Source organism: Poeciliopsis prolifica, unplaced genomic scaffold, assembly GCF_027474105.1.
Source record: "Poeciliopsis prolifica strain line A6 unplaced genomic scaffold, Auburn_PproV2 SCAFFOLD020, whole genome shotgun sequence".
Taxonomy (NCBI): domain Eukaryota; kingdom Metazoa; phylum Chordata; class Actinopteri; order Cyprinodontiformes; family Poeciliidae; genus Poeciliopsis; species Poeciliopsis prolifica.
This window is the reverse complement of record NW_026562395.1, coordinates 9,049,580-9,061,936: the sequence shown is the minus strand read 5'-3', so window position 1 is coordinate 9,061,936 and position 12,357 is coordinate 9,049,580. Positions and strand designations below refer to the sequence as shown.

Genomic DNA, 12,357 nt, shown 5'->3' with positions numbered 1-12,357 from the left:
CTGCTTGCACTCAAAGCTATGACTCATAAGAAAAGTGCTCAAAGCTAATCCAGCAACACACATAAAAAAGCCTTGCTCAGAACGAAAGACAGATCGGTCAAAGAGTCATTGCCTGGAGAGCTGGAATGACTCATCTCAAAGCGATTCATGAGGGGCCCAGACACCCTCCCCTCTCCACCCCAGTCAACAAGTCCTTCCATGAATCTGCTGGCTAAGGAGTGTGGCAAATCCAAGCTGAGGATAAGACCTATATGTAATGTTATTGTCAACAACAGCGCAGCATGTGACGTTAAACCAGTGTGTTTGATTACATCAGTTACTGTGAGCTTGGCAGGGCCTCACCGCCATTCACAACAGCCTCTCAGATTCCCTATCGGCTTTCTTTCTGTTTGCATGTGAGCAAACAGAAAGAAATAGTCGTACAGTCAAATTTCTATGGGATGTATTATTGGATAACTGGATATTCTATGAGAATCCCAGTTTTCTTGTTACATTTTCAGGTGGTGTGGTTGGATTTCACACTGCACTGTCAAACGCTCCAACCTCTTTATAAAAAACCTATTCCCCCCTCAGGTGCACTGAAGGAAACAACCCAAAATCCTCCCAAGATGACTGAGCGCAAATTCTTTCCTTCCATAATGATGTTACATTACAGATTTTAGCAGTTGTAGGATTTCTCTTTTGTCTTTGGCATAGCGTCATGTTTTGGTTACCCAGAATGCCCTATGCTATAGTTTGGTTCCTGCTTTTTGAAGCAGTGGTCTCTGGACTGCTTTCATTCACATATGGATTTGAACTGCAACAGGGTTCAATTGAACTGAGTCCAAGGTTTGTAGGTGGACCAGAGTTTGTTTTCTTGGTCTTCATTGACCCTTCACATCTCCACAAATGAACCAGACTTTCTTTGTTTTATTGAATTGGAGTTGATTCAAACAGGGTTGATGTGAATGCACCCTTAGTTACTCAAAAGGACACATAGGGTGCCTAACATTTCAAAGGCATATTTTAAAGAAACCTTACTAGAGTTCATGCCACAGGAACCCACAATATGTCAACAGTTTGGGCAGTGAAGACTAGTGCACTGCCATCGTTATGTGGACTAGCCCTCCAACGTATTCCTCCCCTTTTTCCACCACCCAACTTCAGGATGCCTTTCCTAAAAGAACCTAAAGAAGGTCACTGAGTGCAGGAATGCCACTGCACCCTTTTTTGTGTGTGGGTCTGTGTGTGTGTGCGTGCGTGCGAAAGCACGCTTGTGTGTGGCAGTCTATACTCTGTAATTAAATTCTCCTCATGTGCATACTGCTTTGGGAGCAAGATGTTGATTGTGAATGTACTGCAGTGGGACAAAGGTATTAGGAGCTTCTCTCCCAGTGCGCTTGTCTCTCTTCCAATCTTGCCTGCCAAAAACCCTTGATCTGCTCTGGAGCCCCACCACTTCAGATCTGGGAATTAAAAGAACTTAGTTTTCCTGAAGGTTTCTGCACAGATTAATATAAATTTGAATACCCGTGACTAATCTGAGGGATTCTACATAGACTGTTATGGTGGACCACCAGAAACAAACCCCACCACAATCCCTCTTGAGCTGTTAGCTTTGTACTTTGGCATTTAGACTTTTATTTTAGTATTTATATAATTTTTCTCTGAATACTTGTGTTTAATTTCCAGCATGCATATTAATTGAACTCATGAATCATGGAAAAAATACATAAAACACAAACTATATTCAGTCACATCAGAAAAAAATATGTGAGAAATTTCTTCACTTCTGACATTAAATCAGGATAAACTTTCATTTCAGGTCAGTTAGGATTATCTAAGTAATTTCTGTTTGCAAAATAATAGAATCATGAGAAAGATATATATTTTTTAGAAAAAATTTTACTTTCTTAAAATCCAGATGTTTACATACACCAAGATTACTGTGTCTTTGATAAACAAGTTCCATTTAATCTTTCCAAGCAATCAATCCTACTTCTATAGTTTCTTGACAAAGTACTACTGTCACAACAAAAAGTTCAGTTGAGACTCTGGTTTAAGAAACAATTATAAACATGTTTAAATGATAAGAGTTTATTTTCAGGAAGATAGGATAGGCATTTAGAATTATATCTGAAGATAGATGTTTGCTCTGATTTTACAGGTGAGAAAATGGGTGAATGGTTCTTACAGTCCAAGGAAGGCAAAGCTGAGTGACAGTGAGTCCAGCTGAGAGGTGAGAACTCTGACTTTTCTCATTGTTAGATTCCAACAAAATGATGTTGATGGAGGACCGGAGCACTGAGTCCAATGAAGGAGACTGAGAAATATTTCGAGGACAGCAGCAGGACTGTAGGATGCAGTGATAATAGTGCAATTAGGGAAACATCAACTGCAGGAACGACTGTGGATCAGGAAAGCAAATGTTAAATGCTTTGCAGTGCTTTTCCAATCATTTTGGCCACTCAAAGTGTTTTATACTAGAGTCACATTCACCCATTCGCACTCACATTTATACACTGATATACAGGTCAGGGGCACATAGACATGTGACAGGAGGAAGCTGAACTCAGATCGACAACCTTCTAATCACAAGACAACTACTCTACCCACAGAGCCACAGTCACCTCCAAAGTAAGCTTAAAGATTCCAGGGTTCTTTAAAGACAGAGATGAGTGAGGGGTCAAGAATGAAGGTGCAAGGAACCCAGGACAGAGCATCTGGACCACATTTTTTCCAATCTTGTAAGTACTGATGAATAGGCCCAGGGGAGAGTTGACAGTTTACCAAGGTAAAGGCATTCAGATTCTAGGGATAAAACCAGAAAACAACCACTGTTTGGTGCTGAGATCCCAGAGGATTTCAACTGGGATGCCCAAGAGTTTGAAGACATGATTAGGACCGTAGCAGTCTCAGCAAGATCAAACCTTACCAACAAAAACTAGGCATGTGTAAACATAGAGTACCTCTAATAATACAACTATTAACAGATAAGTGTATTTGAAAAGATGAACAGTGCTGTATATATATTCTTTATCAGTAAAACATTTAATGTGCATATGAGGTAAAACTTAGAAAACAGGTGTTCTCCTCCTGACATCATATGTCTCAAGTCAAAGACTATATTCAGTCACTCCCAAATCTACAAGCTGAAAAACGGAGTCAGAAATGAATTTGCAGATTGATGTTGCCTTTGCAGTCTGTTGTGGTTGTGAGTGATTTACTCCTTCACTAACAGGTTACCTGGTCATATGTTGCCATGGAAGCATGCCCATGAGCAGTGCTGACAAGAACTTGGTCTTTTCAATCAGCCTCACTGGGAAAATCCACATTGATTGAGAGGGAGGGGAGATGTTCCGGAGTTTTTATGGATTTAGATTGTTTCAGTTTTAGTTTTAAAGTTGTTAAAGCTTAACAATAATTATGTAAATATTTATTCTAGAAATGTAGTTTTAAATCTGTATAAAGTATAAATACTGTATTTACAGTATTTATATACTGTAAATACAGTATATATACATATATATATATATATATATATATATATATATATATATATATATATATATATATATATATATATATATATATATATATATATATATATATATGAAAATCTCATTGAGAATGTGAATGCAGCATTGAGAACGATCCCTACCAACACCATAACAGAAACCAATGAGCTGATCTACAACTCAGCATCAGTGATCCTTGAGATACTTGGCTATAAGAGCAACCATGAGACCCAATACCCACCATGGAAAAGACGGTTAGAGGCTAAAATCAAGGTAACAAGGAGGGAAGTGAGCCAACTGTCAGAGCTCCACAAGGGTGCAATGAAAAGACCAGTACCCAGAAAGTACAGGCAGATGCCCATACCTGAAGCACTCGAGACTGCCAAACAGAGGCTCCAAGCCTTGTCCAGCCGCCTAAAGAGATACACAAGGGAGAATGATTCCAGAAGGATTAACCGGCTCTTCTCCACTCAACCAGCTAAGGTGTACTCTCAATGGCAGGGTAACAATAACAACAGAGCAGACCCACCAAGGCTGGAGACGGAACAATACTGGAAAGGCATATGGGAAAGGGAGGCGTCCCACAACAGCAATGCACAGTGGCTGATCTCTCTACGAGAGGACCACAGCAACCTCCCTGAGCAAGCCCCGGTAACCATCACTGTGACAGATGTCCAAGAAAGAGTCTCAGGTATGAAAAACTGGACAGCACCAGGGCCTGACATGATCCATGCCTACTGGCTAAAGAAACTCACTGCTCTCCATGAGCGAATGGCAGCCCAAATAAACCAGCTGCTACAAAGTGGGACTCACCCTGAATGGTTAACTGAAGGGCGGACAATCCTAATCCAGAAGGATCCATCAAAGGGTCCAGTCCCACCCAACTACCGACCAATAACCTGCCTCTCCACAACCTGGAAGCTCATGTCAGGCATCATAGCGGCCAAGATAAGCAAACACATGGATAAACACATGAGCACGGCACAGAAGGGTATCGGTGTAAATAGCAGAGGAGCCAAACACCAACTCCTCGTAGACCGCACAGTTGCCCGAGACTGCAAAACCCGACACACCAACCTGTGCATGGCTTGGATTGATTACAAGAAAGCCTATGACTCAATGCCGCATACTTGGATCATTGAATGCTTAGAGATGTATAACATCAACAGGACTCTGAGAGCCTTCATTGCAAACTCGATGAAGCTGTGGAAAACCACCCTTGAAGCCAACTGCAAACCACTTGCACAAGTGTCCATCAAATGTGGCATATACCAAGGAGATGCTCTGTCCCCGCTACTGTTCTGCATAGGCCTGAACCCCCTCAGCCAAGTTATCAACAAGACTGGCTACGGATACAGACTCAAAAATGGGGCCAATATCAGTCACCTACTCTACATGGATGACATCAAGCTGTACGCCAAGTGTGAGCGAGACATCGACTCACTGATCCACACCACCAGGATCTACAGCACTGACATTGGGATGTCATTCGGACTAGAGAAATGTGGTCGGCTGGTCACAAAGAGGGGGAAGGTCATCCACACAGAAGGGGTCTCACTCCCAGAAGGAACAATAGCAGACATAGAGGACAGTTACAAGTACCTAGGTATACCACAAGCAAATGGCAACCTCGATGAGGTCACAAGGAAAGGAGCCACAGCTAAATACCTCCAACGAATAAGGCAAGTCCTGAGAAGCCAGCTCAATGGCAAGAACAAAATCCGTGCGATAAACAGCTATGCCTTGCCAGTAATCAGATACCCTGCTGGAATAATTAGCTGGCCAAAGGAGGAGATAAAAGCCACAGATATTAAGACCAGAAAGCTACTAACCATGCATGGAGGGTTCCATCCCAAATCCAGCACCCTGAGACTGTACACGAGCCGCAAGGAAGGAGGCAGAGGACTAGTGAGTGTGAGAACCACTGTCCAGGACGAAACAACTAAGATCCATAAATACATCAGGGACAAAGCCTCAACAGACAATGTGCTCAGTGAATGTCTCAGACAACAGGGAACGGAGGTTGAGGTGCCAGAGATACCATCATGGGAGGACAAACCCCTACATGGGATGTACCACCAGCAAATAACCCAAGTGGCTGATATCAGTAAATCCTACCAATGGCTGGAAAAAGCTGGACTCAAGGACAGCACAGAGGCCCTCATCCTGGCAGCCCAGGAACAGGCCCTAAACACCAGAGCAATAGAGGCCCAGATCTACCACACCAGACAAGACCCAAGGTGTAGGTTGTGCAAGGAGGCCCCTGAGACAGTCCAGCACATCACAGCAGGGTGCAAGATACTGGCAGGGAAAGCGTACATGGAGCGACATAACCAAGTGGCAGGCATAGTGTACAGAAACATCTGTGCAGAATATGGACTGGAAACCCCAAGATCAAAGTGGGAAACACCCCCAAAGGTGGTGGAGAACGCCAGAGCTAAGATCCTGTGGGACTTCCAGATCCAGACAGACAAAATGGTAATGGCGAACCAACCAGACATTGTCGTAGTGGATAAACATCAGAGGAAAGCCGTTGTGGTAGATGTAGCAATACCAAGTGATTGCAACATCAGGAAAAAGGAGCACGAGAAACTAGAGAAATACCAGGGCCTCAGGGAGGAACTGGAGAGGGCCTGGAAGGTGAAGACCACAGTGGTGCCTGTGGTCATCGGGGCCCTCGGGGCAGTAACCCCCAAACTGGAGCAGTGGCTACAACAGATCCCAGGAACAACATCAGACATCTCAGTCCAGAAATGTGCAGTCCTTGGCACAGCCAAGATACTGCGCAGAACCCTCAAGCTCCCAGGCCTCTGGTAGAGGACCCGAGCTCAGAGGATAAGAACCACCCGCGGTGGGTGAGAAGGGAATTTTTTTTTTTTATATATATATATATATATATATATATATATATATATATATATATATATATAATATATATATATATATATTAGGGATGCTCCAATCAGGTTTTTTGTTGCCGATCCCAATGTCAATCACTCATAAGGCCCAATCATTGCCTATCACTTGGATATATGTAAAATATTTTGGGAGTAATGAAGTTGAAAAGGGGCTGCACAGTACAGTTGGTAGCATTGTTGCCTTGCAGCAAGAAGGTCCTGGGTTCAATTCCCCCCCCCCCCCCCGCCCCCACAGGGGTCTTTCTGCACAGAGTTTGCATGTTCTCCCTGTGCGTGTGTGGGTTCTCTCCGGGTTCTCTCCAGGTTCTCCGGCTTCCTCCCACAGTCCAAAAACATGACTGTCAGCTTACTTGGTTTCTCTAAATTCTCCCTCGGTGTGAGTGTGTGTGTGCATGGTTGTTTGTCCTGTTTGTCTCTCTGTGTTGCCCTGCGACGGACTGGCGACCTGTCCAGGGTGAACCCCACCTCTCGCTCGGAACGCAGCTGGAGAGGAACCAGCAACTTCCGACCCCGTTAGGGAGAAAGGTGATCAGAAAATGGATGGATGGATGGATGGATGGATGGATGGATGGATGGATGGATGGATGGATGGATGATGGATGGATGGATGGATGGATGGATGGATGGATGGATGGATGGATGGATGGATGGAAGGATGGATGGATGGATGGATGGAGTTGAAAAGGTATCATGTAGATATTTTGACCAAAGCTCCTGCAGACATTCAAGGAACCTTGCTCTGTGTTTATTCCAGTAACTAATTTTATGTCAGTTACATACGATTGCACTTTGATGTCCTCCATGCTAATAGTATAGAACCTCCATCCATCCATTTTCTGTTCACCCTTTAGGCCTATCTCCAGCTGCGTTCAGGGCAACACAGAAACAAACAGGACAAACAACCACACACCTAGGGAGGAACCCAGAGAGAACCCATGCATGCACAGGGAGAACATGCAAACTCTGTGCAGAAAGACCCTGGGCCGGGAATCAAACCCAGAACTTTCTTGCTGCGAGGCAACAGTGCTACCAACTGCGCCACTGTGCAGCCCCAACCTATAAAGCCTGATAACAGAATAGTTTTGATGTCACCAAGAGCTCTATGTCAACTTGCCAGTTTAATGCATTATGTAGTTCATGAAGCTGCATAATGCAGCAGCTTCATGAACTGCCACATTATGCAATTCTACATATTCCTGTTCCATATTCTCTTAACAGGAATATGCAGAAAAAAGTGAACATTGCTAAGAGTAGCAATCTGTCTGCTGCACTATGATAATTCATAATTATATGCAGTCTCCCTGAGGGCAGTGTCCTATGTTAGAAATTGAAACATCTCCAATGAGTGTTTCCTTGCTCATAACGAGATGAGCTCTATCCAGAACAAAAACCATTCCAACCAAACCAAACCAAATTGAACTGCATCCTAGAGATTGTGAAAAACACACACATGCAGACAGACACATATCCCCACACACACGCATACCTACATGCAAATTAGCAATTGTTTTTGTCTTTGTTTGTTTTGACTTCAGAAAACTGAAAACCTGAAGTGAAAAGTGAACCCCCTCCCACATAACTGTGTCACTGTCACCAAGTCAGACAACAACAATTATACAGAAATCTAATTAATATAATACTGAGTAGTTCAGTTAGTACATAATGTCAATCACTAGCCTGGTGAAAACCACTCTACACTTTGCTTCCTCCAGAGGCTCTGGGCTCTCGGTTGTTGAGAAATGATAGCTTTCTGGAGGAGTGGACTGTGTTCAGGATTTAAATTTTACCCAGTTGCTAACGTTTGCCAGAGATGTATATAAAATGCCAATTTGACACAAAGAATCTTATTGGAAATTGTCTGCGCTGTAAACAGTCGCCCACCCCTCAAAGAGAAGTGCTGTTCTGAACGAGGCTGTTGTTAATGTTGATTTAATATTTGGAAGTGTGACCAACACTGACTGAATGGCTTCCTTCATTGTCTTTGCTGCCATTGATGAAACTACAGGAAGACTACAACTCTAAAACAGCACAGAAAATTAACGTCATCATTCACAACTCCTCCTTATGTTCACTGATTGGGAAGGCAATGGCCAGTCTAGTCAATTACCAGTAATTTATGTAAATGCCTTTTGGTTATTAGATGAATGACCATGATGCTGATTACCATAAAGTAAAACAAATACAATTTCTTTCTTTCCCAAGGGCCTAATGCATCTCAAACAAGAAAAAATCTTGGTCTATTTCAGAGAAGAGTCAATGGTTAAAAATGTTTCTGCGAAGTAAACAAATATAATTTTATAATGGTAGTTTCCACTGAACCAGTTTTGGAGAAAAGGAACAAGGAGTTGATTCATTCCACAGTCCCACAACATTACTGTGTCAGTAGATTCTCCTAAAAGGAGAAAAAATCTTTTAACATGAAAGCAAAACTTCATGTCATAAACAAACTGACATCTGTTAGTTTGTTATTTTAAGCTGGTAGTCAAATATCCACTACAATAACATCAACAATGTTTTCAAACTTTCTTTTGCAAGTTTGAATGAACAACATCCCAATATGAAAAGCAAATTAATAAATTAATAAAAGTCAGACTAATTAAAAACATGTGCCATAGATTACATATATAAGCTATAAATCCAAATGGGAAACTGAATATTATTTGTGTAATCAAGAAATATATTTACAGATGTGCTTCGCATATCAGTTTGCTTTTGTGTTTAGCGCAATAACATCAATAAATATATGTATTATAACTTATTTTAAAAAGAAACACAAGTTTTTCACCAACACCTTCACACTCCCTGCAAACTATTACATTCTCACAGTCTTACATGGCCCATCAGATCCACAGATGATGAATAAGTTCTTTATGCACACCACCCACTGCCACCTGGGAATCTTTGTAAAGATTTTGTCCACACAACTTCAATTTATATTTCATAACTATCATGAAGCTCTGAAATGCATTTGAACATCAAATACATCTTGGAATTCTTGTCAGCCCAACCACAGATGTTAACGATCAAAAATACCACCTTGTCCACGCTGTGGACATCAGGACATCAGGAAGAAACAGATCGTCCCAGTCTAATGTGAACGGGGCAGCGGGACAGACAGTCAACTGCTTTGTGTTTCTAAGGGTCAACAACAGGAGAACTGAGTTACTCACTTCACTTCACATGCTTAAAATCAGCAAGAAAGAGGCTGCTTAAGAGAAGATACTTAACATTGACCCCAGTTAACTATCCCATCCTTACTGGGCCAGAAAGTATCACAGCTGGAATGTTTTGGAGTGCAACATTTCACATAAAGTGATTGGCTTCGGGCAACAAATTAGCAAAATAATAACAACAATATGGATATAATCAAGACTAATAAACAAAAATAAGTAATTGCTTAAAGATATTGATTTGCATAAAAACAATATAAAATGAGCCCAAGTTGTTGCTCTTCTTCAAGAACATGGACAGTGTCAGCCCCTCCCTTCTCTCAGTGACTCGTCTCCTGCTGCTGGAAGTTTAAAACTCTGCTGACATCAAAAAATGAGCCTGTGTGATTCTATTTGAGGAGGTATTTTGACCTATCACCCAGATCAAAAGGAAATGACGAAGGATGCCAGAATCCGTCAAGATGCATTTCCATGTACAGAGTCAGCAACACTCCTTAAATTATACACATGAATTAAAATGATAAGAATGTCCCCCACTCGACGGCTCCATTGACTCCTATGTAATGGAGCAATGAAATGAGCAGCACACTTCCTCCATTACTTCTCTGCTTAGTTGGAAAGGCATTAGCTGCTAATGTGGTGAATAATAAGACAAGTAAACGCTGACAAAAGGACCCAGACTGAAACTAAAAATGAGAACAGAAACTGTCAGAACCTGTAGCAATCGACCCTGTTGACATTAGTTGATCACTACAGACAGACATGAAAATGCTGCTTCTAGAAGAACCAGATCTATGTTTACACTCAACAAAAACAAAAAACAGTCTCAGGATGAAATAATCCTCATTGATGGATGTTGATTTGGCCTATACTTGTAGTTTTTTTCTTATGGCAGTATTGTTAGGGTTATGTTTTTCGCCTTATTACAAAGAATTGTGCAATGATGCTATCTACTGAGATTTGAAACTGGTATAGAGTATTTCTAACGTATTGAGATAAATGGTTATTGTAGTAATGCTACTGAAGACCTCAACAGACAGTTCTGTTAAGGTGGTCACTCTATGTCGGAGCATAATGTGTCTTTCTATTTATAGCAGTACATGCTGAACATTTTCAAATGCATATTCATAAAGTTCCTTATTTTTAAGTTGAACTGTTAGACTTAAATTTATTGCTATGTATTTTGGTACATCAGTATGCAAGGATTATAATAAAATAATGATAAAACTGATGCCCAAATCGTTGTTTACTATCAACAAAAATAAATAAATGAATTAATTCTGTGTCTCACATTTAGGGTAGCTGTCACCCAAAGTGTGACAGAATTAACTGCAATACTGTTATGTGACAATTAAATGTTCTTTATTGTGATATAAAAGTCAAAGCTTTGAGATAATGTTTTTAATAATAATGATGATGATGATGATAATAATAATAATAATAATAATAATAATAATAATAATAATAATAATAATAATAATAATAATAATAATAATAATAATATGCAGACTTGTCAAACTCCTATTACAGGCACAGAGAAAAATGCATTGTGTCATCGTTTACCGTCACGTTCCCGCTGTGTGCACCCAGAGAGGAGGAGGGGTCGCGGTGAGACTGGAGGAGCCGATGAGGGACCGGAAGGGGGTCGCGTTGACGAACGAGGGGCGGGATTTGAGCTCGCCGCCAGCGGGACGATTCTCGAAACTCCTCTCCGTCCGTTCCGCTGAGTACGCGCGCGCTTCCCGCCCACAGCAACGCAAAGCAGCGCGCGCCTACGATGTTGTGAATGAGGGAGTGGGGTGACGTCAGCGGCCGAATGTCAACAATGTAGCCAGTGAGAGTAGGCGTTCCAGTTGAGAGTAACAAACAGCGGAGACGGAGCGGCAAGCCGCCGCGAAGGATCACAGCGCACATTGCTACAGGCGCGCACGCGCGCGCACGCCAACAACAGAGCTTAGAATTCCAGACTTGCTTGATTTTGTTTTTCTGCTTTTTACGTCGTTGGTGTCATCGAGACAAAAACACGCCAGTTGCGGCGACGAGAAGACACTCAGGTTCTCTTGTGCAGCCGGGAAGCTTTGAGGAAACGACAAAGCGAGCCATCATGTGAAAGAACTTCTATGGGAAACAGACAAAAGGGCTGGAAAACGACAGAAATAAAAAAGTAAAAGGTAAGCTGGCATGCACGTTTATTCACGCCCTTTCTGCCTGTGTGCCTCCGGGTCCAAAGCGCCAGCCTCCAGAATGCATTGTTGATGCTGCCAACACCGAGTTGCAAACTTGCATAAGTGTCAGAGACGTGGCCTCGAACCACGCGAGTTTTCGCTGAGTTTTGTGGACTAACAAAAAGGCACTTATAGAATCAGAAAAAGTAGAAGAGGGAAACCACACGCACGAATATTGAAAGCTTGGCGTGCGGTGCGAATATTGAAGGGTGTAATGTGTAGGGGTGTGAACGCGGGTTCAGGAGTGAAACACAACTCGGTACCACATCCTGTTATGCTTTGAGTCAATCCTCCTTGAGCTCGGCGGCCGTTTTCTCCTCTGTTTTAGAGACGGAGATGCGCTGCTGATCCCAGATCAGCGCGTCCTCCCAGGCCGCAGCGTCTCTGAGCGTCCACCGCGTCTCGCTTCAGAAAGCTTCAAGTTCCCCCACAACCAACTACAATTATTCTATTGCATCTGTACCTTCAAAATTAACATTGTGCACCTCTTTTTAGTACGGTCACACACGCACACACACACACCCACACACACGCACACACACACACA

The 12,357-nt window shown here is 42.3% G+C and overlaps 1 protein-coding gene across 3 annotated transcripts in view; it reads left to right on the top strand.

Annotated features, from left to right (window-relative positions):
- Window positions 1-2,196: 2,196 nt before the first annotated feature.
- The window catches only part of bach2b (BTB and CNC homology 1, basic leucine zipper transcription factor 2b), an 85,813-nt gene continuing 75,652 nt past the window's right edge, over window positions 2,197-12,357 (top strand). For 2 of the 3 annotated variants that reach the window (XM_055044107.1, XM_055044106.1), the window contains exon 1: window positions 11,185-11,756. The gene's annotated coding sequence lies outside the window, so the exon portion shown is untranslated. Of the gene's footprint in view, window positions 2,219-11,184; window positions 11,757-12,357 lie in introns of those variants that run through there. The other variant, XM_055044108.1, reaches the window with a different exon arrangement.